General features: G+C 35.5%; 1 protein-coding gene across 16 annotated transcripts in view; it reads right to left on the reverse strand.

Moving 5' to 3' along the window:
- The window catches only part of Enox1 (ecto-NOX disulfide-thiol exchanger 1), a 571,647-nt gene that overhangs the window by 507,795 nt on the left and 40,520 nt on the right, over positions 1 to 23,332 (reverse strand). The window contains exon 2 of one of the 16 annotated variants that reach the window (XM_087197393.1): positions 18,966 to 21,568. The exons of the other annotated variants lie outside the window; for them this stretch is intronic. The gene's annotated coding sequence lies outside the window, so the exon portion shown is untranslated. The remainder of the gene's footprint in view (positions 1 to 18,965; positions 21,569 to 23,332) is intronic. 16 annotated transcript variants of the gene reach the window in all.

Here is a 23,332-nt window from a genome sequence, read left to right on the forward strand (position 1 = left end):
CTGTTTCCCTAAATTCTCGCTCAGTTTGTTATTTGTGTACAGGAATGCTATTGATTTTTGAGTGTTTACTTTCTATCCAGCTACACTATTGAATTTGGTTATCAATTTTATTTAATATTCCAAATAACAAACTCTTTGATTCATTATTTGCATTGCTTTCTTAGTCTCAACTGCATTTAATTTCTATTCTGATCTTTATAATTTCCTCCCTTATACAAGCTTTGGGCTTGACCTGTTCTTTTTCTGGACATTTTACGTTCAATGTTATTTGAGCTCGTTCTGTTTTCCTGATGTGAGAATTTACCACTATAAATTTCCCTCTTACGACTGTTTTCATTTCGTCCCATAAGTTCCAGTATGTTGTATCAGCATTATCATTTAATTATACGTACTGTTTAAATTTCTTCTTTAATTTCATCTGTGACCTATTGGTTGTTCAGGAGGGTGTTAATTTCTATGTGTTTATGCAGTTTTTGTGCTTCTTTTCCTGTTGATTTCAATTTCATTGGACTAGTCAGATAATATGCATAGGATCATTTAAATTCCTTTGGATTTACTTAAGCATGTGGTCTATTTTGGAGAACCACCATGTGCAGCTGAGAAGAATGTACTCTGACGTTATAGGGTGGAACAGTCTATAGATAACCACTAAGTCCATTGATTCACAGGTTTGGTTCAGTTCTGAAATTTCTGTGTTGATTTTTTGTCTAGTTGATCTATTTGTGATAGTGGGGTATTGAGGTCCCTGATTACACCTGTATTAGTGCTTATTTGATTTTTCATGTGTTAATATTTATTTTATATAGGTGAGTACAGTGGTATTTGGTGCATATGTATTTGTTATCTCCTCCTCTTGGATTGTTCCCTTTACAAAGATGTAATGACCTTCTTTGTCTCTCTTAATCAGTCTTGGTTTGAAATCCACTTTGTCTGCAAATAGAATAGCTACCCCTGCTTTTTCCAGGTTCCTGTCACATGGAGTATTGTTTTCCATCCTTTGACTTTCAGTCTATGAATTTCTTTTTCATTTAAATATGTTTCCTGTGTGCAGCAAATTGTTGGATCTTGTTTCTTGATCCATTCTGTCAGTCTCTTTTGATTGGTGAATTGTGACCATTTGCCTTGATGGTTATAACTGAAAAGTACTGGCTTATCTTTGTCATATTATTTTGCTGCTGTTGGTTCCCTGTCTTTCCCCTCTGTATAACGGCTTGCCCTGCCTGGGGGCTTCTTTCTATTGGTGTTCTTGGAGTTGTGGTCTTCATTATTTCTTTCTAAAATATCATCCAGAGCATTCTGTAGAACTGGTTTACTGGTCATGAATTTCTTCCATTGTTCTTTGTCATGGAAGTATCTTATTTCTCCACTGAATTTGAAAGATATTTTTGCAAGATATATTATTCTGGGTGAAAATTCTTTTCTTTCATGTCTTAAAACACTTCACTCTAAGCTCTCCTGGCCTTTAAGTTTTGTGTTGAGAAATTTGCTATAATTCTAATGGGTTTGTCCTTTTAAGTTATTTGTTGTTTTTCTCCAACAGCTGTTAAGATTCTTTACTTTGTTTGAACTTTTGGGATTTTGACATGTTGTATAGAAGTCCTTTCCTGATCATGGTTATGTTTTGTTTTTGTTTTTGTTTTGGTACCAGGGATCGAACTCAGGACCTTGCGCTTGCAAGGCAGGCGGCAGAACCACTGAGTTAAATCCCCAGCCCTGATTATGGCTATTTGGAGTTCTATATCCATCACTTATCTGTATGTGAAATTATTTCCCCATATTTGGAATATTTTCTACTATTATTTCTGGAAACAAAAAATTTTATGCCACACATGATGCCTTCTGAGTTTTCACTAATACCCTAGATCCATTTTCCATGTTCTCTTATTGCTTTTAAGGTATCTCTGACTATAGCTTCAGTCTCATCCTCTAATTTTGACACTTTATCGTCACATTAGTCACTTTGGTAGCCCATATTTTCAACATAATTTTTTATCTCCTAGATTTGTTTGGTACGTTTTCATGAACTCTAATTCTTTGCTAAATCGTTCATTCACATCTTGTAAAATTTTGTTTAGCTCAATTATCTTTGTATTAGTGTTTTGTGAGCTCAATGATCACTTTATCAATCCATTATCTGTTTAGTTATATCATCTTTGAGCTTTTTAAGTACCTTATTGATCTGGGGTTTTTCCTTCTTTTTTATCATTTTGTATAACTCAGCTGTTTGGCTTTTGATTTCCTTCTTGTCAATGCCCTGAAGATCAGCTTTGGGGGAGTTGGAAGTTTTGGGAGGCATTTTGTTGTCTTATTTTTCATACTTCTATTGTTTTCTTTGTTGTTTTGTTGTTTTGTTTTAATTTGTGTGTATGTCTATGTGTACGCTAAAATTTGTAGCTTAATTAAAGTGGAAAGACTTATTTACTTGTATGGTGATCTCTTTAGAGCCTACTTACCAGTGACAGGCTCTGTAGGTTAACTATAGGCCTATCTTTGTCTGAAGATCTGACCACTTCCATTAATTTGAAGAGAGAAGGCTATAGTGTAATTGCTCATTACCCAATTCTCCAGAAATGAACCACAGTATTGTTGATGACACACAAAAAACAGGTATTGGCATACAGTAAAAAACAATTAATAGAAAACCACGCCACTTTGGCAATAGCAACAAAATCAGCAACAATAATTGAGTCAAAGACAAACTGGACACTGATATACCATAAAAACTAATAAAAGCTACCACTGTATTACCATTGTGTTAGCAGAGGCAGGTTCCCCTCCCTAGGCCTGGGAGTAGCGCTCCAGCTTGCCGTATTCTTTCCTCTACATTGTGGTTTGTTTTTCCAGCTTCTCTGTAGTTTCTCATTTTCCTGTCCACTGCCTTTCTATTCCCAGAGGTCTACTTTTTTTTTCTTTACCAGGTTGTTGTTTTCTAGGTACACTTAATTCTAGTTTCCAGAGCAGCTGGATTTTGTTGCTAGTCCTTACTCTGTCATTTTTTAAAATAAATCCCGGTCCCGCAAAATTATTACACAAACCCAAAAGACAAATAAAAATCTTTGGCAGTTGTTGAGGTCATCCTGTCTTCTTCTTTTTTTTTTTTTTTGGTACCAGGGATCGAACTCGGGTCCTTGCGCTTGTGACTGTCTTCCTTCTTAAGAGAATCATCCTGGTTGAAGCAATGAGGCAAATGCAAAGGTACCAGCAATCAACTTCAGATCCTTATCACTCTTTTTCAGAATACTCAGATCTAAAGAACTCTTAGGAACTTGATGTTTTAACATCTGCAGGACATAGATGATAACTCCATGTCACTTAATGAAATCACAACAAGTAGCAGTAGAAACTGAGAAAATTTATTGTTTCTGTTGAAAACACTGTAATAAAATGTGATGTAAAGGAGATTCTAGTTTGCTCTATTTGGAAGAAAGACATATGAGATATATTCACAAGTATAACTGAATGCTCAGGAAGACAGAAATTGAGAGCTTGTTGTTAGATACATTTTTAGAGATCCCATACCATAATTTTAAAGATGAGAAAAATGGTGAAGATATATCTGTGAGTCATCACTGCCAATCCTGGCCTAGGCAGGCTTTCTACCAGACTGTAATTCATATGCCCCTCAATCGCGAAAGAGGTATGATGTCTTTGTTTATATAATACGCTTTAACTATCCCAGCTAAAACCAGTTGTGTTTCCGAGAAAGGAAAGTAAGCCAGTGTATCATTTCAAAGTGGAAAATAGGGAATATACGATGGTACCTTCGTTCATGAATGATTTTGTTTGCAAATAATTTGGCTTGCAAACAAAAGTGTTTAGCAAAATTTTGTTTTTGTTCGCAAACTCTGCATTGGGTGACAAATATGACCATGGCCATCTTTCCCACACAAACACAAATGTGGCCATCTTTTCCAAAATTGTAGAATAAATTAAATTCATGAACTGAGGTACCACTGTATTCCTATACTACAATATTTATCAAAATACTCAATGTTTAAATGTATCAGAAAGCATGAAATTTTTAATAATCAAGCCTTTAAAAAAACCACAATTACAACTTAGTTTTTCTAACTAGACAAAAATTCCTCTATTATGTATATAAAACTATAATCTAATCAATAAAACACATTACTTATCAAATGGAACTAATAAAATTTACTACCACTCATTTTAAATAACACAAGTGCTTGCAGAATAATGAAGTATAAAAGGAAAAGGCAAATTTGAGTAAAAATAAAATATGAGAGATAAAAGGCCATGGATAAAAATAATTCAAAACACCTAAGCTTGGAGGACAGTTAAAAGATTCACATATATAATCATACCAGGTCATTCAAGGTTAAGGCTTAAAACATCAGCCTTTCCCTTTCACACTGACCACAGCACAGACAATGATGGGAAGACTTCCTGTAAAAAGGACAACATTACAGAAGGTAAAGTGAGCAATACAGAATGATGATCAAAACCCATTTTCAGATCTAACTCCTTCCATTTCCCTCCTTTTTATCGATTTTTTTTTAAATCCACTTTGCACTCTCAGTCAGCTCAGTTGCAAGGGAACATCATTTAATGTACCTTATTGATTCAACTGTACACATTTATACTTGTATGGAAACTTTTGCTACAGTGCACTTATTGATCTTTTAATTATTAATGTAGACCAAAACCTAAAGATATTTATTGTAAATATTTTTTATTTTCCCAAATTATGGCATAAAAATTTTTAAAACTTGTCAATAAATGAAGCTTGATAGCTTGTTGATTCCCTCCAAAAAGGCTAGTCAACAATTATATTTCAAGGGCCAGGGATTTAGCTCAGTGGCACTGCACCTGCCTCACAAGTCCAAAGTTGTGAGTTCAAAGAAAAATTATATTTCAAATATGCTGTCAATAAGATATTTTTCTAAAGTCAAAACTAGATGGAATAGGGCCAGGGATTTAGTTCAGTGGTTCAGGCGCCTGCCTTGCAAGCTCAAGGTCCTGAGTTCGATCCTCAGTACCAAAAAAAAAATTAGATGGAGTAAGTCATTGAATAAAAACAATTTTATTCCAAAAATATTTTTACTGATATCCCCTTAATATGACCCTGGGAATGACAAGCATGTATTCTATTTCAGCCTGGCTATATTCAGATTATCCAGAATACATAAGCTGAGGAAGCTTTCTGGCAAAATTATCATAAGACTAAGATCCTGTGATAATAGCTGTGGACAAACTGAAGTGACATGTTGTCTGGGGAATAAGCTTATTTCACTTACATTAATTCTTTTTTTTTGGTAGCAGAGTTTTTAAAGACAAAAGAAACAGGCTTTGGAGAGTGAGTTTTGACAAGTAAAAGTAGGAATATAAGTACACTCTAAGGAGAGAGTGGGCCGCTGTGAGAGAACACAGTAGTCCCACTTACATTAATTCTTAACACTCCATGCAATCTACAGCATGGTCCTGGTACATATTCTACACCAAGGCTCAGTCTTGCCCAGATACTTTGTATCTGGGATTAACAGTAATATGGTTAAAAGGACAGTCTGAGTGGAAGCTCTATAGGACCACCACAGCTGTAAGGACAGGTGGGGCCTTTTGCAGAAGTGGAAAGGGTAGTTCCAAGTCTTCATGGAAGACACAGGTGGTAATAAAGACACTAGATTCAAGGTGGAAGGAAGATGAAACTTTGATTATCTTTCCCACTCAAACACTTCCCACTCTTCTCTGAAATATCATTCTACCTCACCTTAAATATAGTCAGCTTAAACCTGGATGAATCATGTGAACCAGAAGATATAGTCACAATGCAGGCTTAATTCTACTCTGTTATAGATAATTTCTAGTGAAAGCCACTTTCATACTTCATTTTTTTTTACTTTTCTTTCATTTTTGTAATTTTAACTAGCAAATATATTCCCCATTGCAATTTGTATTTCCCATTATCAAGACAATGGTATGTATAATAAAAAAGACATCCTCAGAATCATTGATTGAATTTGGAATAAATTAAATTCACATTGCTACTTTACAGAGTCCTTTAGCTTTTCCCATTCCTAGACAATAATGGGAAAATCTGCAACTTCTGGCTTGAATGGTCCTGATTATTAATAGAGGGGCTACCTATCTTAGAGCATTAAAGTAAATAACAAAAAGCCTAAGCAATAGACTAGTGATGGAAACCTTCTTACTTAAGCTCAAAGAGTACACAGTACATGATACCAACTAGAAAAGTAATTTTATAAATTAGGCCATAGTATTTTAAATGTAAGAGTATTTAATCAGTTTTTTCAGCAAAACAGTATGTAGATACATAGCCAAGTATATAGTCAAATAAGCCGGCAACAATCCAATAGTGTACAGAAAAGCTTCTGCCACTGAGCTATACTTTTGCCCTTTATATCATTTCACTTTTAAGACAGAGTTTCACTTAGTTTTACTAATCTAGTCACACTAGTCTTGCTCTTTAGAAACAATTCTTAAGAATAGCAGTCACTCCGATTAAAAGTGCAAAGAAAAGAGGCATTGCCTCTAACTCCACCCAGTTCCACTTCCTTTCTGAATTTCTCAAGTAGCACCCAGGACCTCCACCCTTTTTACTCATGACTTAGTGGGGTTGCCCCAGTATGGGTAGTATTCAACAAATCTGCAGTCACACTGTAAAATAATCTTGGCATTCCCCAGTTCTTATCATCCATCATTTCCTAGGTTCTAACTAGCTAATCAGATTGGCACGAATTGTTCACTAACCATTTTACAAGATCCATTCATTCAACAAAATTTGCTATGTACCTATTATATGCCAGCATTCTTGTAGGTACTGGTGATATATTAGTACACAATAGCCAATCAAAATTTTTGCCTTCATAGGAGGGTAACATATTACTTAACTGATCAACTAATAATAAATGTATTTTAACATGTGTGTATGTATGTGTGCGGTTATTCTAAATTACCTAGTTCTAAGACCAATGGAGAAAAATAACCTTGAAAAGGGTTTTTGAATTGGGGCTACATTTTAAATAAAATGGAAGGATAAGGTAAGTAGGAAAAAGAAGGTTGCAAGGGGGAAATCATGTAATATTATGGAGAATGTGTTCCCAGCAACATTGTAAGGACATTGCTTGTTCTCTGAATGAAAGGTTTTGAGCAAAGCAGTGAAATCACCTAAAATACTTTTTTAAAAACCACTTTGTTATGATTTGAATATGGTTTGCACCACCACTACCCCCTGTAAATTTATGCTGAAATTTAATCTCCATTGGAGGTACTAAAATGGTGGAAATTTAATCTGACTCTAGTGTTCAGATGTGGAGTCTGTGGGAGGTGATTGGTGAGAAAATGTCATTAGGATGTAGACTTAATGACTGAATCTTGGTGAATTTATAAGAAGAGGGAGAGAGACCAGAAAAGATACATCTATGCATATAAGTATGTCACAGCTTGCCTTGTGATGCTGTGCACCGTTGTGAGATATTACAGCAAGAAGGACATCACCAGATGCAGTCCCTTGACTCATCTCTCCTGAGACACAAGTCAAAATAAACCTTTTAAATTATAACTTCCCCAGTCTGTGGTACTATGCAACTAGCATCAGAAAATGGATGAATAAAATTACACAAAAGTGTGTAATTCAATGGTTTTTAGCATATTCAGCATTTTGCAACTATCATCAGAATCAACTTTAAAACATTTTCATCATTCCAAAAGAAACCCATGCCCATTAGCAGTCACTTCAACTTTCATCCTAAACTTCCAGCACTAGGCAACCACTAATCTACTATTTACATTAATTTGAATATTCTGAACATTTCATGTAATGGAATCATGTAATACATAATCTTTTACAAGTAGTCTTCCACTTAGAATAACATTTTGAAGATTCATCCTTGTAATCTGTCAGCTCATTTCTTTTTATTGCTGAATAATATTCCATTGTCTAGATACACCACAATTTGTTTATCCATTCATTAGCTGATGAATATTTTGTTTGATTCCACTTTTTAGTTATGAATGGTGCTGCTATGAGAATTTGCGTACTAGTTTTGTGCAGGTATTTTCAATTCTCTTGGTTTATTCAAATATGGAAACTGCCGATCATAATGGTAACTCATGGTTAACCTTTTGAAAAATGGTTATATCACTCTCCAGAGTAGCTGAACCATTTTACATTCTCCCATAAGGGTTTCAACTTCTCCATATCCTCAACAACACTCATCATTATCAGTCATTTTTAATATAATCATTTAAAGTAGTGAAAAGGGGTATCTTTTTTTTTTTGTACCGGGGATTGAACTCGGGTCCTTGCACTTGGGCAGCAGGCGGCAAAACCACTGAGCTAAATCCCCAGCCCTAAAAAGGGATATCTTACTGTGAGTTTTGATTTGCACTTCATGGATAGCTAATAAGATTGAACATCTTTTCATCTGCTTACTTCTTTAGGAAAATGTCTATTCATACCCTTTGCTCATTTTTTAATTGTATATCTTTTTATCATTGAGTTACAAGAATTATTTATATATCCTAGATATGTCTTTTATCAGATAGAATCAGATAGACATGTGATTTGCAAATATTTTCTTCCATTTTGTGGGATGTCTTTTCACTTTCTAGGTGTGCTTTGATACACAATATTTTTATTTTTTGTTTTGTTTTGTTTTTGGTATTGGGGATCAAACTCGGAACCTTGTGCTTGTGAGGCAGGTGCCTGAACCAGTGAGCTAAATCCCCAGTCCAATGTTTTTAATTTTGATGAAGTCCTTTTTTGTTTTTATGGCAGCGCTGGTGGTCAAACCCCCAGGGCTCTCGTGCATGCTAGGCAAGTGCTTTGCTATTAAGCCACAGCCTTAGCCCTTTGGTAAAATTTTAGGTTGCCCAGTCTAGCCCCAAATTTGCAATCTCCTGCTATTGCAGATAGCTAAGTTAATTAGAAATTATTATAAGGCAGTTAGACAAAGCTGGGTTCTCGAGGCAGGCAGCGGAACCACTGAGCTAAATCCCCAGCCCTTGGGTTCTCAGTATAGAAAAACAATTGAGGCACATTCATTGGTTAACATTATAAAAAGAGAAAAGGTACTACACTGACATACTTTCCCTAGAGATGAATAGCAGTGATTAATATTTTAAATAGATATCAATCTCCCTAGCCCATTTCCTTTCCAGCAATTCCTTATAAGGAACTTGTTTTCCCACTTGATCTCCATTTAGTCAATATTACCTGGATGACTGTGCTTATAATCTTATTGGTTGATCATGGTTTTGTCCTACCTCATGGCCACCTTGTGATTTTCCATTGGGTCTTAAAGTGTTGTCCCACTTTGTACCCATCTCACCTCATGGCTTTTCCCTATTAAACACCTTTGAAAAGCAGAGTGGGTGGACAATCCACTTTACTGTCCCCCTTCTGTCTCTCTTAAACAGAAGGTATCTTTCTCTCAATAAATTTTTCCTACTCTTATTCTCCATTGTTCCTAGAATTCATTTTCAATTTTAGAGAACACAAACTCCTGTTTCAGATATACAGCAGGTTGGGAGACATATTTCCTTTGTTTGGATTATTTTTGCTTATTTGGATTACTTGCTGTATCATTTTTTTTGATTACTTAGTGGCCTGTATCACTGCTTTAGCCTCCTGAGTAGATAGGATTACAGTAGCTGACATGGTAATTTATCTATTTTTTTTTCCATTGTCATGTGCTTTTGGTGTCATATCTAAGAAAATTTTACCTAATCCCAGGTCATGAAGATTTACACCTATGTTTTCTTCTAATTGTTTTGTAGTTTTAATGATAGTTAGGTCTTTAGTACATTTTTAAATTAATTTTTGTACATGGTGTAGAGAAGGAGTCTGACTTTATTCTTTTGCATGTAGAAATCAGCTGGCCCAGAATCATTTGCTGAAAAGACTGTACTGTCTCCCCTTGAATGATTTTATACCTTTGTCGAGCTAAATTACATTTTAGAAGGATTTCTCTAGCTGCTATATTAAGAAAAGACACACTGGACAAGGGTAGAAGCAAAGAAACCAATTAGGAAGCTGCTATCATAAACTAAGTGTATTAATCAGGGTTCTCCAGAGAACAAAGAACCAACAGGACATGTAGAGATACATGAAAAAGTATTTATTAAAGATTGGCACACATATTCATGGAGTCCTAGAAGTCCCATAATCTGCAAGATGGAGCTCGTTTAATCTGGTAGCATAATTCCAGTTCAAACTCAAAGGGCTGTGTTCCAAGTGAAGCAACAGTACACGTACCAAGAGTCTGAAGGCCCAAAGGCCAGAAGTACTGAAGCAAAGGGCACAAAGGGCAAGATGGATGTTCGGCATCCAGCAGAGAATGGACTCTTCTACCACCTTTGTATTCTATTTGGCCCTCCAGAGAATGGATGATGCCCACTTACATCAATGGCAGTCATGTTCTTTTCTTTCAGGTATGGATTCTAATGCTAATAATCTCTTTGTGAGATTATTAGACAGACATACCTAGAAGTAATATCTTACCAATCATTTAGGCTCCTTTTAGCCTAATCATGTTGACATACAATACCAACTTAGAGATAATGGTGGCCTGACCCACATGGTAACAGTGGAAGTGGTGAGAAGTAGCAGAATTGTAGATGTTTTGAAAGTTGTATTGATAGTATCTGGCTGAGACATTGAATGTGTGAGAGGAAGAAAGAATACAAATTGATTCTAATATTGGGGGTTTTGAAGTCAGACACACTGAAAATTTGATTTTGGGAAGAGTGACGTGATCACTCAGGCTGCTGTATTAAAAACTGATTGATGGGCTGGGGATTTAGCTCAGTGGTTCTGCTGCCTGCCTCACAGGCGCAAGGTCCTGAGTTGGATCCCCAGTACCAAGAAAAAAAAAACCCGATTGAGTAGGAGATAAGAGCAGAGAAACCAGTCAGAAGGCTACCTTGATAATTCCACACCAGGAATTCATTTGAAATGTCATTAGTGTTTCTCAGATACACAATAACTAACATCAAACAAATTAACTGTGAGAACTATAAATTTCACCACAGGTCAATGGGGAAGATATTACAAAGTAGATGTGATTTTAGTTGCCCCTCAAATCACACTTCTCAAGGACATTTTCAATTAAAGACAAGAGAGCCTTCTTTCCTATTAACTCTTCTGAGCATCTTTTGTGGTAGGTTTTCTATTAGGTCCAGCCCAGGAGGTTCTCAGACATAAATCCTCAAGTTCTGTTAAAGTCCCTTGAGAAGACAGGCAAGGCATAACCTAAGAAGCTCATACCACTACACTGGAAAAAGCCACTGCAGCTCTAGTGTCCCTTGAAGAGACTTAATCTTCCTGCCCTGGCCTCAAGAGAGGCAGGTAAAGCACGGTAAGTGGGGCAACACAAGGAAGAACAAAAGCAGAGGAGATGTCTCTTTCTGCCTACAAGGAATTTTGTTTTGCTTGAACTTAGCAGCTTTCCACTCCTTTCTTTCCTAGAAAAGATTCCCATCTCAGTAAAAACCTACTAAGGCCTAAGAAATGGCACTAGGTAATGTTCCTTTCCAATAAAGACATGAGGTTTCAGGGCTTCTCTGCAAACGGGTTCTGGGAAGCCCTGCACTGGTTCTAAGAACCTGTTAGACAGACAAAAGAAGTTAGTTGAATACCCTAATAAACCCCTGAAGTCATTTTTTTCTAGTGAACCAACAGCTAATGAGGAGGCTATGCCTCTTACCACTGGTATGTTCAGAGAGAAGGAGGATACAGTGCCCTGTCAAGGATTTTCAAGGCACTCAGAGGAAGATGTAATCTGTCCTCAGACCTAGAGACAAAACAAAGACCTAGTGGAATCCTAGAATGGATTATTAAGCACTTATGTATAGGAAAATGGAAGACATGAGGAAACAATCTAAGAACTAATATTAAAACAAACAACCCAAATGTAAACACAGAGACTATTTGCTTCAATTAAGTCTAAGCTACAGGACTGTGAACTTTAATATTTCCTCACTGTACAGCTCTGCTAGTGATTTCACCATTATTAAAGAATGTTTATACAGGGTTTGGCTTTTCATCTATTATGGAAAAATTACATCTTGCCAACAGCATACAGAGGCCTAAATAGTAAATCCTCCACTGACCTTGAACCCAAGCTAAAGCAAATAGTCAATCTCCTTGGTGCTGAACTGCCTAAATAATACACTGCATAAATGGCTCTGAATATAAATTACATCTACAATGGATCCTAGCATTATGGATTATCAAGTTTTTCCAGAAGGCAGTGTTTGCAGAGGCACTGAAATGAGATGAAAGTTCTTAGGGAAGTAACTGAGTAAGCATGGACTCACAAGTGATGTTCATTTATTTATTGAGCAGTAAGAATCTGCTGGGCCTTGAACACCACAGAAGTGGCAAGGTGATGGCAGCCTCTGGTCAGAAGGTTTCACAAGAGTGGAGGGAAAGAAGCTGCCTACCAGAGGATATGGTACCAAAAAGAGAGGCAAGTATAATAGAATGCTTAACATCATGAGGCATCATGAGATAAGAAACACCAAACAGGGAAGAGTGTAGCAGACAAACAGAAGGTCAACCAAACTATCAGTATCATAGAAAATGACATTTCTATCTTAAGCCATAAAGAAAATATATCAACATGTGAAAGTGTTTACAAATATGAAAAAGCAACATATAAAATGATGAAAGACAAAAATCATTCAAAATGCTGAAGTATACAAGGAATATGGAGAAATCAAAACCATGGGATAAAAGTGGTAGAATTTTGGGCATAGAGGTTTTCTATTGAAATTTTCTTTAATTTTACTATAAATACAGATGTACTATATTTTTAAAGGCAATTAGAGTATATGTGAATAGTCACTACAACTCTCTGTAAAAGCTTTTAAAAAAGGGGAAACAACTCAAATATCCATTGAGAGAAAACAGATTACACAAGTTCTGGCATATACATAAATGGACCACCTATGCCACTTTCAAAATTGAGATACGGCTGTTGAATTGATGTGAAAACAGTCTATGAGATAAGGCCAAATAAAATTATTAAAAGGCAAGTTGAAAAAAAGGCATAGCATAATCATGTTTAAAGGAAAACAAAAGAACTATATTAATATATGTTGGTTTGCACACAGGAAAGAATTTGGAGTAAAAAACATTAAATGGAGGGGAAATTATAGGATGGGGATTTTTACTTTATTTATTAATGTATTTTTGTAATATTTAAATTTTGTATAACTTTTGTGTTATATGTAGTATTGGAGAATAAAAGACTTTTTAAGTGAAAGTAAATTTTGAATTAAAAAAATTTTAAAACATCTGGTATACAGGGATAAACTTTTGGAAGTTTATTTAGAATAACAAGGGTTAAAAATCTAAGAGGAGCTTTGAAGAGCAGGGTAAAGGCCAGGACAGGGCAGGAGACAGGCTCTACCCTGGGCAGCAGATCACTATTCATCCACAGAGTTCTGAGAAATAGTGATGGAGAACTACTGAAAGAAAAAACAGGTGACTAAAGAAAAGTGAGACTGAGAATTAATGAGGAACAGTAAATAAGACAGCACAAAATAAAAACAAGAAGTACACAAAATTTGTGAGGACCCATAGCACATGGCCGATTTACCAAAAGCCAGCCAAGCACAAAGTAATCGAGCTCCAAATCCATTAACCTGAAATCCACTTTCTTGCTTTCACATAGCAGTCTAAACTTCAAAATGCAGTTTGTCTGCCCTTAACAAGTTCAGCAAATTTCAGTTGAAATTCACCATTTTTATATTCATGTTAGTCCGTCACCATGTTTCAAATGCTTCTGGGAATCAGGCAGCTGAATCGTTCAGTTACTGGGCCTGCCCCTGTAGTTTGGCAGGCAAGGATAGTGACAAGAATTAGCAACACCTCTTAATATAAAAGGTAAAATGAGCTGGGAATGGTGGCACAGGCCTATAATCCCAGGACTCTGGGAAGCTGAGAAAGGAAGATGGCATATTCAGAGCCAAACTTGGAAACTTACCAACTCAGTGAGACCCTGTCTCAAAATAAAAATGTAAAAAGAGGGCAGGGGATGTAGCTAAGTGCAAAGGCCCCTGGGTTTAATTCCTATACCATAAACACATAAACACACACACACACACACACACACAGTGGAATGATTGACTCTATCATTTACAACCATATCACAACCACTGCATGTTTTCATTCCTAGTCTGAAAAGTGGGTATAATTTCAAATACTCATGAAGTGACAGGTAAATAACCGCTTATTTCCTGTGACATAACAGACACTTAATAAGTAATTCTGAATCAATAAAGGAACCAGTGTTTTGTGTTACTGCATAGTATTACTACTCTTCATGAAAATAAAGTATGGGAAAGGATAATATTCTAGTGGATCCCATAATCCCATCACTGTAGTAAAGTCAACTAACTACTTTTTTACCATCAAAGTCTACTGATTACTGCTTCTACTCTTGTTATTGCTCTTCCTAAGCAAGCTTCCCAGTCATGTGTAATCCTGTCCTTATCCTTGTATTTCTGTGTCTCTTGCCCTCTCTCTTCAGAACTATTAGCTCTATAATAACAAGGGACATGTCTTTATAGTTCAAGAGGAGGCAAACCATGCAGAGAGGAAAATATTTCTAAGCCTTCCTCACACCCAGGAGAACCTTTGGTGCCAATACCTGTGTGATCCTTTGATGATATTGAGGCAAAAAATTTTTTCAAAACCTACATGTGAACAGCATATAAAACTGAATATCTTTCACTTGAAGGTGTAAGATTATGCAATACTCTCCAGACAGTGCTGTCAAAACTATGGCACATGCACCACTGCTGCGATGGGCATGCAGAGCCCTCTCCGTTGGCATGTGAGAAGTTTGGGCACTTATTTTCTAAAAGGTTTACCACCACTGCTCTAGACTATGAATTTTGTTAATCTGAGTCTTTGGATCCTAAAGAGATCAATGGATAGAACTCATGGAAGTACTTACATTCAGGGGGGAAAAAAGAAAGAAAAAAAATAGACCTTTATTGTCACCAAAATCTAACTGAAATTTAGAATTGGCTTCAATTATGAATCTAGGCAATAGAACCAATCATGGTAGCATTAGCAGTATTTGTACATTTGTCACCAAAAGAAATCATAGATATTTTCAAATCTCATTACAATTATTGCTAATACCTGAAAATATTATCTATGTTAATCACCATTTAAAAATAAAAGTAGTCATATCCACTGCTTGATCTAATATGTTAATAATGTATATTGTCATAATCCAAATTTATTTTAATAATTTGATAACTATTTCAGTATAATTGTTTTCTAGTCATTCTAGGTATTTTATGAATTCACACCCTTTACTCCAAGAAATAGTACAGAGATTCCAGAAGTCTGATAAAAAGGCTAAGAACCTCTCTTCTTGACCACCCTGCTGAATAATTCAAAGCATTATGCAGTTACTAAGCCCTATGCTTGAAATATTTTTAAATGTAAAGATAAAAATACTATTTGACAATCTGCAACTATTCTGACTTGTCAGTTATTTATATTGACTAAGAAGTTTAAAACTATTATCCTATGACATAGACAATAGAGCAGCCTGTACATGCAATAGCCCAACTGTAGTTCTTTTGATTACGGTTTAGCCTAAGGTTAAAAACAAGCATTTCACTACATAAAGATATAAATTTCCAATGATGAATGTCATTATAGTGTATACCTAAAATGTACCAATAAATTAATTCTTTTTAAAACATGCATTTTAGTCCAAGACCTGGATTTGATTCTTATCTCAAATTTACTAACTGGCCTTTGGAAAGTCAGTAAACCTCTGCAAGCCTCAGTCTTCTCATCTACAAAATGTGAAAAATACCACCCTCAAAGCATTATCAAAAGAATTAAATAATATAGGCAAAAATACTAACAACACAGGCAAAGTACTTAGCACAGTACCTGACAGTGAATATTCAATAACTTATAGCAATATTATTGCCCTATTTTAGTTACAAATGTCATTTAAGTCATAATTTATATCAGGTCTTTGAGAAAATTTCCTCAAAAGATTCTAAAATGAAAAGGTAATACAACATATCACTTCAAAACACAGACTCTAACAACAGATTCCCTAAGCTTAATTTTTTTTTCACTATTATTTCAAACTGTGTGACTCTGGATAAATTACTTAATTTCTCTGAGATTTCAGATCTATTAAATATGGAAAACAATAGTATCTACTTCAATGGATTGTTATGAGGGTCAAATCAGTAACCATGTATAAAGCACATTAAAAAGTGCCTTGTATATAGCACTTTGTAATTACCAGGTATTATTATTATGAATAGTTATTATATGATAGTTTCTCACCAGAATACACAGAACTCCTTCTTCCTCCATTAATCTGAATGTTAACAAAGATTTATTTTAAATGAAGTGGAGTCAGCCCTAATTAAACAATTTCCATGAATACATTTGATGATAAAGAGGACAAGAAAGAAAGCAAATTCAGCTATGACTGTTTCCAAGGAGCAATTAGAAAGTCCCAAGACCCCATAGTTTTATAAGCAAGTCAAAGACTCCAACAAAGACTATAGTTTAACATGCTTCATTTATGGTAACAGATGTATGAATGATAGGGATAAGCATACCTTTGTTCTTTTACCTTTTTTTTACCTTTTTTTTTTGGTACCGGGGATCAAACTTGGGTCCTTGCACTTGCAGGGCAGGCGGAGGAATCACTGAGCTAAATCCCCAGCCCCACTCTTTTACCTTTAAACAGGTATGTACAAGAGTGTCTAAGGCCCTGGCCAGAGCTCACCTTGGAGAAAGAAGCCATGGAAATGGTGGGCTTAGTGCCACGCGAGGGCCACGTCAGCATCACAGGAAAAGAGGTGCACCTGTTTCCCAGCAGGGGACTACCCTTGCTCCTCACCTGGCAGTTAGTAGGATTTGGCTTAATTTTACATCTATATAAACAACTGATCTCTGAGAATATGACTCATGGTATTTTCTGAACTGAAAGTAACACTAAAAACAACGATGATAATAGCAAGCACATCACATTTCTCTCCATCTCACTGATATTTTATTTCACTATATTTTACTTAAGAACTTTAAGAACTCAAGATTCTTTGCTGCACATAATATTAGCTCTCTCAACATGTGATATAATGAATATTCAAATATATTATGATAGGTACCATATAATTCCATTATACTTTAAAATTAATGTTCATCACCAATCACAGCACTCACCAATAATCTAATGCTGGACCTGATTTTTTAAAATTATAATTAAAAAGTTACTAAACCATCAGTGTTAAAAAATCAGAGCCAGTAAGACTTCAGATTTTCCCCAAAAGTACACAGCGGAATTCCTTGAAGATTGTTTTCCAACATCAGGCTAAAGGACCATTCTGAGCTAAAGGACCATTCTGAACAGGAAGAAAACAAAAAAAAAAACAGGAAGCTTTTCCTACTAAAAGGAAAATAAAATTTGACATACTGTGGATTTAGTGATCAAAGATAATCAGGTAGTGAAATATTTACACCAGCAGAATCAAGGCAGATGTGATAATTGGAGAACTCCATTCTTCCATGTTCTACTCATATCATTATTAGTATTTCCAGCATCCCTTCCTCGTGCCAAATGTATAACATTTCAGCTGAGGATGAACAGCTGCCCTTGCAGTCCTGGCTTTCAACACTACAAAGGGCTTTTCAAAGCAGCCTAGGGAGGTTTAAGTCTGGTCTTTAGTGTTTGGACCACCAGAGCTCAACCACACTGAGACACCTTCCAGATTTCCAGGCTGCTAAGCTTGGTCCTCAACTGCTCTCTGTTGTAATTCTGTCATGATTCTGCTCTCTGTTGTGGAGCATTTTTACACTTCAGATTCAGCAAGATCTCTGATCTGGAAACTTTTGTCAAAAGAGCCTCAGAAAAAGATTGATAAGTATGTTCTCTATTCAACAAGCAGGGTTAAAGGGAGACAGGAGAAAAACCCAAGAACATATTTCCATGTATTATGCAGCCACCATTTGGTGCATAAATTTTCCATGTCATTGAATTTCATCAGAGCCCATTCAAATAAAATAATTTTATAGGAAGTGCTCATATGGAACCTTCTCTTTTTAGTGAGAATTCTACATATCCTTAATCATAATAATTCAAATACAACAAATTTTCAAATATATTAATATTAATATTAACTAATTCAAATTAATATATGTATACACCTGTGAAACTATCCCTACAATCAAGATAATGAACATATTCACTACCTCCAAAAGTTTCCATGCTTTTTTGTCCCTTCTCCCTCTCACTTCTCCCTGCCCTTAGCCATGTTTTCACAACCAATGACTTCCTTTCTAATTCTGTAGATTGGCATTTTCCAAAGTTTTAAATATGTGAAATCATACAATACATAGTCTTTTTTTTCTTGCTCTTTTTATTCAGCTTAATTATTCTAAGATTCATCCATGTTGTTGCATGAATCAGTGGTTCATTACATTTTATTACTAAGCATGGATATGCTACAGTTGGTCTTTTCACTTATTGATGGACACTCGGATTGTTTCAAGTTTGTGGACAAAAAATGTGATCAAAAATATATTGAATTAAATTTTTATATTTATTACAATAAAAGACACATAGCCATTAATCTCCCCAATATATCTTCCTTTACTTTGAATACATGTATCCCAACTTTCTGAAGCAGTTCTGGAAATCCTATTTGTTAACATGTCTTTAGTTGCACTATTGTGGCTGACTTAATGTTCTTAATTTATTTTTCATGATCATTCTGACTTTGGAAAAGAATCAAACTGCACAGTGCCTTATCTGGTGAATAATTTGGAAGGGGACACATCATGATGTTTTTATTTGACAGAAATTGCTGTAAACTTTTGATCAATGAGAAGCGATCACAAATACATTGAATGTTTGAATTTTTATTATAGTAATTACCATTAATCCCCCTCAAAATACCTCTCTTTCATTTCAAACACTTACCCCATCATTCTTGTCAATGTGTCTTTTACTCTATTAAGCTTTTATTTTTCATAGTATCTTTTAATTATCCATTGTATGATATGAATATCACTCTGAGCACTCATACACAAGTTTCCATACAAACAGGTGTTTTCTTACCCTTGGATAAAGACCTAGGAGAGGGAGAGGATAGATTATGTCATGGCTGTACAATTAATTTCTTAAGAAACTGCCAAATGGTTTTCCAAAATGGTTCCATTGCCATTTTACACTCCCATTAGCAATGTATGAAAGTTCCATTTCCTCTGAATCCTTGTCAACATTTGATGTGGTTTGTGGTTTTAATTATAGCCCAATATATCTATTGTGTTATCTTATTGGGATTTTAATTTGCATTTCCCTTATGATTAATCATCTTGAGCATCTTTTTATGTGCTTATTTGCCACCCATATTTCTTCTTTGGTGAAGTAGCTGCTAAAATCATTTGCTCATTCTTTTAGTGGTTTATTTTCTTATTAAGTCTGGAGAGTAATTTATATATTATGAATTACAAATCAGATATATGATTTGCAAGTATTTTCACAACCTGTGGCTTATCATTGCATTTTCTTAACACTATATTTTAAAAAGCAAATTTTTTAAATTTGAAAATGTCCAATTTATCAATTTTTTCTTTTCTGGATTGCACTTTTGTTCTTTTAGAGCAAAGATCTAAGAAATCTTTGCCCAACTCAGTGTTGCAAAAACCCAATCTGGATAATTTAGTGAATTAGAGAGACTGTCTCAAAAATTTTTTTTTAAATGGCCTGGGGATATAGCTTAGCATGAAAGCCTTAGGTCATCCCCAGTGCACCTCTCCTCAAAATTTTTTAAATAAAAATTTATTCCTGTGTTTTCATGTACAAGATTTATCGTTATAGGTATTACATAACACATCTATGATTTATTTTGTGGCTATTTGTTGACGAAATGATCCCTTCTCCACCAAACTGTTTTTGCACCTTTGTTTAAAATAAGTAGTTTATATATGTGTGAATCTATTTCTGGCTCTCTTTTCTGTTCCAGTGACTTGTCTACTATGACACCCAGTATCATACTTTTTTTTTTTTTTTTTTTTTTTTGGGTACCGGGGATCGAACTCGGGTCCTTGCGCTTGCGCAGCAAGCGGCGAAACCACTGAGCTAAATCCCCGGCCTATCATACTCTTGATTATGACTGCTTCGTAAATCCTTAAATCAAAGAGGCTCCATCTTTTTTTTTTCCGGTACTGGGGATGGAACTCAGAACCTTGTGCTTGCCAGGTAGACGCAGTGCCACTGAGCTACATCCCTGGCCCTCTGAAATCACAGATTTAGTCCTTCAACTTTATTCTTTTTCAAAGTTGTTTTGGCTATTCTAAGATCTTTGCATTTCTATATGACTTTTTAGATTCATTTTTGTATCAAAAACTGTCATTTTAATCAAGGTTAATATTGAACTTATAGATTACATTGAGGCAAATTAACATCATACCAATAGTGAGATTTCAGACAATGTTCAAGTTATAGCTCTCCATTTATTTAAGTCTTCTTTAATTTCTCCCAAAAGTACTTTATAGTGTTCTGTGTACAGATTTTGCACATCTAATTTTTTTCGGCAGCGCTAAGGATTAAACCCAGGGCCTTGAGCATGCTAAACATGTTCTCCATCACTAAGCTACATCCTCACCTACATCTCTTTTATTAGATTTATTACTACTTCATTTTGTTTTTTTTTTGGTACTGGGAATCGAACTGGGGACCTTACGCTTGTGAGGCAGGCAGCGGAACCACTGAGCTAAATCCCCAGCCCACTACTTCATATTTTTTATGCTATTGTAAATGGCATTTTTATTTCAATTTCTGAATGTTCATTGCTAGCATATAGTAACACAACTGATTTTTATATATTGATATTGTATCATGCAACCTAGCCAGAGGACACTGGAATGAAGAATTAAGATTAACATCTCAATGCCTTGCAGAACAAAGGAAGTTCATCACAACTACTCACATGAAAAGGTATGCTGTGGGAAAATGTTTGATAGGGGACAGAGGAGAAACACTTCTGAGGATATCTATGCCTTTGATGGTCTGAATGAGCCTTTAAGCCCATCAGCCAAGTGATTTGGAAAAAATTGAAAATTTAATGCACAGCGTGCGTCCTATAACAGTTTCTAAAATGTGAAACAGAATAATCTTTGACCACAGAAGAGGAACTCAGAGATAAAGTAAGAGTGATCCTTTGCCTTTCTTTTGAACTTAGTTCTCTTAAGCTGGTTTCTGTTTCTTTTCTTTATTCTGTTATGATCAAGTTTCCTTAATAGGAAACTTACATTTCAAAATTGGGACTTAAAATGGGAAATTTCCTCTGTCTATTCACTTGGATTTTGAATGATTAGTCTTGGTTTTCTAACTCTAAATTGTACATATTAGTTTGTGTTGATTACCTGTATAATTAAATCTGTTGTGATCTTGTTGAACTGCATCCATACATAGGATGTTTGCTTAACAATGCAGCATATTCTCTTTGCTGCACTGATTCTCCACAATGGAAAACTCAGTGATCACATGTTTCTCCATCATTCATATCACCAGAGCTCTATCTGCTCAGAACATAAAAGAAAGGAAACTATTGTTGCAAAGTCCAAAACAAAGGCCACTTCTGTCTTCTATATTATACAGAAAACCTCAAAGCACACTTTTAATTCGAAGAATTTTTTGTTGAACATGACCATTTTCAGCTGCACCCATGTCTCCAGATGATTATCACTCTCAGAAGCATTATCTTTGAGTATAAAGGATGTGCTGCAAGCAGGGTGCAGAGAAACAGAGACCAGGAAGAATGTTCAAAATTAAGATCTGATGAAAATCCCCCAAGCCTACTTGTTCAATCTCTAGGTTGATAAACATTCAGGAGGCCCCAGTACTGCTTTCACTAGCACCTGCCATGATACCTTAGAAGCTCTGAAGTCTCTGGTACTTGTATGTTCTACTTGGTCATAAGTATTATTTGCGGGCCCTAAATATCATTTCTGTAAAATTTTTAACATTTTTTACAACAATAAAAGAATAATAATACATTTTACAGTATAAAATTAGATAATACTATTAAATTAGAAATACTATTAAACCTATTCAGGTTTAACCAATCATCCTCCCAGAAACTACCACTCCTAACATTTGGTACATATCCTCCCATTTTCTCTCCTCTATTACAACAGTTTCAACAAAATTAAAATTTAAAAAGTTAGCCAAAAGTGCTTTTAAATTGTCAAACTGGTAAAACAATAGGAAAAAATTGATTACTTTCTAGTGCAATCTTAGCAAAAAGAGAAAACATGAAAGAAAAATAAGCTCTTTAACCAAAGCCGTAAAATAATTATGATATGAAACCTGAGCTACCTCCAGCCAGGCCATTGTTTATTACTAAAATAAAATAGTAGAATTAACTAGAAAATGGAAAAATCCTTTGCTAATAGAAAACCATACCAAGAAAACTGTTACATGAGACAGCTCAATCCAGAGAGAGAAAACTCACAGTAGCTCATACATACATATGGTCAACAGAATTAAGAGTTAGAAAATAGAAAAGAATCAAAGCCATGGTGTGCCTAGTAGGAAGGAGAAAAAGTATCAGAGGTCCAGAAAAAAAGCTGTGCAGTATGTGGGAAGTACAGTGCATCACTCACTGATTTATGTGCATCCACATCCATCACAGGATTGGAAATCCTTGGCACATATCTTATTCCTCTTTTATCCTCCATACCTGGCATTTTGTAAAGATTTAATTTAGAAGATATACCAGAAGCAGTTGAGCTGAAATTGGATGGCCAAAAACTAGTCTATATAACATTTACATTAGAAAAAAAATGAAAAGTAATCTCTAATTAAAACTATCCCATTGAGATTTTGGTAGATGCCAGCCTATATGTTCATAAATAAGCTGGATAGGTCATACCTAGATGAAAAAGCAGCCCTCAGGAGCCCCAATGATGAAGGAATCAGCTCTGTGCTACACTCACCCCTGGCTCATTCCACTCCCTGGCCATTGCCACCCATGAACACTAAGCGCATTCTGCATTTTGTTTCCCCTTGACAATGGTCAGCAGAGGCACTGACCAATTAACTTGAACTTAGATAAGGCCAACACCCTGGGAAGGAAGGTTGGCCCCAGAGTGTTAACAACACCAACGAGAATTAACAGACTTGGCCCATAGTACCTGTTCCCTCAAAAGCCTATTGCAGAGGTAAACTATAAAAACAGCATGAGGCTTTACTCCAAAAGTGGCTCTTTCATGGCAACTAGAAGAAAAGAAGAAACCCTGTGCTGCACCTGTCATCTTGCCAGAGAGCTTTTAATCAGGCTC

The sequence above is a fragment of the Heterocephalus glaber genome, unplaced genomic scaffold (assembly GCF_053883595.1).
Source record: "Heterocephalus glaber isolate CG9 unplaced genomic scaffold, H.glaber_assembly_v1.0 deba00001666, whole genome shotgun sequence".
Lineage (NCBI taxonomy): Eukaryota > Metazoa > Chordata > Mammalia > Rodentia > Bathyergidae > Heterocephalus > Heterocephalus glaber.